Here is a 5,000-nt window from a genome sequence, read left to right as displayed (position 1 = left end):
GACTCCATACCCCACAACGACTCCATACCCCACAACGACTCAATACCCCACAATGACTCCATACCCCACAACGACTCCATACCCCACAACGACTCCATACCCCACAATGACAACACAACGACTCCATACCCCACAATGACTCCATACCCCACAACGACTCCATACCCCACAACGACTCCATACCCCACAACGACTCCATACCCCACAATGACTCCATACCCCACAATGACCCCATACCCCACAATGACCCCATACCCCACAATGACCCCACAATGACTCCATACCCCATAATGACAAAGTGTAAACAGGTTTTTAGAAATGTTTGCAAATTTATAAGAAATGTGTGAGTGCGTGCTTCTGTGTGAGCGTGTGTGTGTGAGCGTGTGTGTGTGTGTGTGTGTGTGTGTGTGTGTGTGTGTGTCTCTCTGTATGTAACGTGTGTGTGTGTGTGTGTGTGTGTGTGTGTGTGTGTGTGTGTGTGTGTGTGTGTGTGGCGTGTGTGTGTGTGTGTGTGTGTGTGTTCTGACCTTCCTAAAGGGAGGCCACTCCTCCTCTTGCGGTGCCTCGGGGTCGTCGCTAGGGTCCAGGGGGTCGTCGTTAGGGTCGGTATGGAAGACGTTAGCCGTGCTGAGCTTGTAGAGGGGAGTCATAGCAACAGCAGACACATCCCAGAACCGCACCGTACCGTCCTCATGCCTACACACACACACACACACACACACGTTACATACAGAGAGACACACACACACACACACACACACACACACACACACACACACACACACACACACTTATTTTTAACATAGTGGAGACAGGAGATGCAGTTGAAGTCTGAAGTTTACATACACCTTTGCCAAGTACAAGTAGCCTCTTCCTTGCTGAGCGGCCTTTCAGGTTATGTCGATATAGGACTCGTTTTACTGTGGATATAGATTTATTTTGTACCTGTTTCCTCCAGCATCTTCACAAGGTCCTTTGCTGTTGTTCTGGGAAGGATTTGACCTTTTCGCACCAAAGTACGTTCATCTCTAGGAGACAGAACGCGTCTCCTTCCTGAGCGGTGTGACGACTGCCTGGTCCCATGGTGTTTGTACTGGCGTACTATTGTTTGTACAGATGAACGTGGTACCCTCAGGCGTTTGGAAATCGCTCCCAAGGATGAACCATGACTTGTGGAGGTCAATAATTTATTTTCTGAGGTCTTGGCTGATTTCTTTTGATTTTCCCATGATGTCAAGCAAAGAGGCACTGAGTTTGAAGGTAGGCCTTGAAATACATCCACAGGTACACCTCCAATTGACTCAAATGATGTCAATTAGCCTATCAGAAGCTTCTAAAGCCATGACGTCGTTTTCTGGAATTTTCCAAGCTGTTTAAAGGCACCAGTCAACTTAGTGGATGTAAACTTCTGACCCACTGGAATTGTGATACAGTGAATTATAAGTGAAATAATCTGTCTGTAAACAATTGTTGGAAAAATGACCTGTGTCACGCACAAAGTAGATGTCCTAACCGACTTGCCCAAAACTATATAGTTTGTTAACAAGAAATTTGTGGAGTGGTTGAAAAACGAGTTTTAAATGACTCCAACATAAAGTGGATGTAAACTTCCGATTTCAAATGTACACACCTCTTCTAACATAGTGGAGAGACAGTAAGAAGACCCTGTGTGTGTGTGTGTGTGTTTACCCCGTCAGCAACAACTCCTGTTGTCTGGGCGTGGGCGCTAGATTCTTCCCTCCACATATCGGCCAACTCTACACACACACACACACACACACACACACACACACACACACACACACACACACACACACACACACACACACACACACACACACACACACACACACACACACACACACACACACACACACACACACACACACACACACACACACACACACACACACACACCCCTTTAGGTTAGATGGCTGATACACACATTGCAGCAGAGAGACTAAATGTGAGAATAAAGGCCTCATTCATCCAGCTGTGAAGGCCTGTCCCCCTCTGACGGCCTGTCCCCCTCTGACGGCCTGTCCCCTCTGACGGCCTGTCCCCCTCGGACGGCCTGTCCCCTCTGACGGCCTGTCCCCCTCTGACGGCCTGTCCCCTCTGACGGCCTGTCCCCCTCTGACGGCCTGTCCCCTCTGACGGCCTGTCCCCCTCTGACGGCCTGTCCCCCTCTGACGGCCTGTCCCCTCTGACGGCCTGTCCCCCTCTGATGGCCTGTCCCTCTGATCCCTCTGTTCTAGTGCCAACTCCAACCCTCCCTGGCACTGCCACCCGTAGGCAGGCTGGTATGATATATACGACAACAACAGCTGGTACTGGCTGCAAAGCCTTTAACTGTGGACATCTGCAGCTAAGCTAACAACGCTAATACGGGCTAACCTGCTGCTAAGCTAACAACGCTAATACAGGCTAACCTGCTGCTAAGCTAACAACGCTAATACAGACTAACCTGCTGCTAAGCTAACAACGCTAATACAGGCTAACCTGCTGCTAAGCTAACAACGCTAATACGGGCTAACCTGCTGCTAAGCTAACAACGCTAATACGGGCTAACCTGCTGCTAAGCTAACAACGCTAATACAGGCTAACCTGCTGCTAAGCTAACATGGCTAATACAGACTAACCTGCTGCTAAGCTGACAATGCTAATACAGGCTAACCTGCTGCTAAGCTAACAACGCTAATACAGGCTAACCTGCTGCTAAGCTAAGAAGGACTTGCTAACCCAGTGAGCAGATACACCTTGGCCATATTCATTACTGCACACAGTAACAAAACATTTTGTAACGGAAAACAAAACACAGGTGTTCTCACCTACCCACCTGCCTAATGAATAAGACACAGGTTGGGGTAGGTGAGAACACCTGTGTGTGTGTGTGTGTATGTGTGTGTGAGAGAGAGAGAGTGACAGGGACATGTGTGTGTGTGTGTGTGTGTGGAGAGAGACAGGGACGTGTGTGTGTGTGTGTGTGTGTGTGTGTGTGTGTGTGTGTGTGTGTGTGTGTGTGTGTGTGTGTGTGTGTGTGACGTGTGTGTGTGTGTGTACGTGTGTGTGTGTGTGTGTGTGTGTACAGGGACGTGTGTGTGTGTGTGTGTGTAACAGGGACGTGTGTGTGTGTGTGTGTGTGTGTGTGTGTGTGTGTAACAGGGACGGTGTGTGTGTGTGTGTGTGTGTGTAACAGGGACGTGTGTGTGTGTGTGTGTGTGTGTGTGTGTGTGTGTGTGTGTGTGTGTGTGTGTGTGTAACAGGGACGTGTGTGTGTGTGTGTGTGTGTGTGTGTGTGTGTGTGTGTGTGTGTGTGTGTGTGTGTGTGTATATATACAGTGTCTCACCCCGTGTGCGTGTTGAGTGCCCTGGCTGTTCCCAGCGGCGGCCAGGCGGTCCCAGAGCTTGCCGGGGACGTCGTCCAGGTGACAGGATGTGGTGATGGCGGAGGAGTGGAGCGGGGCCAGGTAGGGAGGAGGGACAGAGGGCCACCCGGTGGTCAGGAGGTCTATTACAACCAGCTCCTCTTCTAGTAAAACCACTAGGGCTGTAGGATCATCATAGTCTGGGAGAGGAAATACACATTATTAATACAGGGGGGAGGGACAGAGGGCCACCTAGTGGTCAGGAGGTCTGGGAGAGGAAATACACATTATTAATACAGGGGGGGTCCAGGTAGGGAGGAGGGACAGAGGGCCACCTAGTGGTCAGGAGGTCTGGGAGAGGAAATACACATTATTAATACAGGGGGGGGATCCAGGTAGAGAGGAGGGACAGAGGGCCACCTAGTGGTCAGGAGGTCTGGGAGAGGAAATACACATTATTAATACAGGGGGGGGTCCAGGTAGAGAGGAGGGACAGAGGGCCACCTAGTGGTCAGGAGGTCTGGGAGAGGAAATACACATTATTAATACAGGGGGGGGGTCCAGGTAGAGAGGAGGGACAGAGGGCCACCTAGTGGTCAGGAGGTCTGGGAGAGGAAATACACATTATTAATACAGGGGGGGATCCAGGTAGAGAGGAGGGACAGAGGGCCACCTGGTGGTCAGGAGGTCTGGGAGAGGAAATACACATTATTAATACAGGGGGGGGATCCAGGTAGAGAGGAGGGACAGAGGGCCACCTAGTGGTCAGGAGGTCTGGGAGAGGAAATACACATTATTAATACAGGGGGGGGATCCAGGTAGAGAGGAGGGACAGAGGGCCACCTGGTGGTCAGGAGGTCTGGGAGAGGAAATACACATTATTAATACAGGGGGGGGAAGGTCAGGTAGCCGAGCGACGAGGAGCGCTGGGACAATCCCAGAGCAGACTAGGGGAATAATTGGTGGATGTGCCCTTGCGCAAGGCACTTAACCCTAATTGTGTCTGTAAGTCGCTCTGGATAAGTGAGTGTAACCGATGTGAAAATGGCTAGCTAGTTAGCGGTGGTGCGCTCTAATAGCGTTTTTAAAAATCGGGTGACGTCACTCGCTCTCAGACCTTGAAGTAGGGTTTCCCCTTTGCTCTGCAAAGGGCTGCGGATTTTTGTGGCGCGATGGGTAACGATGCTTCGTGGGGGTGTCAGTTATTGATGTGCGCAGAGGGTCCCTGGTTCGAGCCCGGGACGTCTCTCTCTCTCTCTCTCTCTCACCGTGCTCCAGGTCAGTGGTCTGTCTCTCACCGTGCTCCAGGTCAGTCTCTCACCGTGCTCCAGGTCAGTGGTCTGTCTCTCACCGTGCTCCAGGTCAGTGGTCTGTCTCTCACCGTGCTCCAGGTCAGTGGTCTGTCTGTCACCGTGCTCCAGGTCAGTGGTCTGTCTCTCACCGTGCTCCAGGTCAGTGGTCTGTCTCTCACCGTGCTCCAGGTCAGTGGTCTGTCTCTCACCGTGCTCCAGGTCAGTGGTCTGTCTCTCACCGTGCTCCAGGTCAGTGGTCTGTCTCTCACCGTGCTCCAGGTCAGTGGTCTGTCTCTCACCGTGCTCCAGGTCAGTGGTCTGTCTCTCACCGTGCTCCAGG

General features: G+C 51.5%; 1 pseudogene; it reads right to left on the bottom strand.

Annotated features, from left to right (window-relative positions):
• LOC106596019 (lethal(2) giant larvae protein homolog 1-like) overlaps positions 1–5,000 on the bottom strand; it is a 100,191-nt pseudogene that overhangs the window by 32,341 nt on the left and 62,850 nt on the right.

The sequence above is a fragment of the Salmo salar genome, unplaced genomic scaffold (genome assembly GCF_905237065.1).
Source record: "Salmo salar unplaced genomic scaffold, Ssal_v3.1, whole genome shotgun sequence".
NCBI classification, from domain to species: domain Eukaryota; kingdom Metazoa; phylum Chordata; class Actinopteri; order Salmoniformes; family Salmonidae; genus Salmo; species Salmo salar.
The sequence above is the reverse complement of the archived record's forward strand: the minus strand, read 5'-3'. Positions and strand labels throughout refer to the sequence as shown.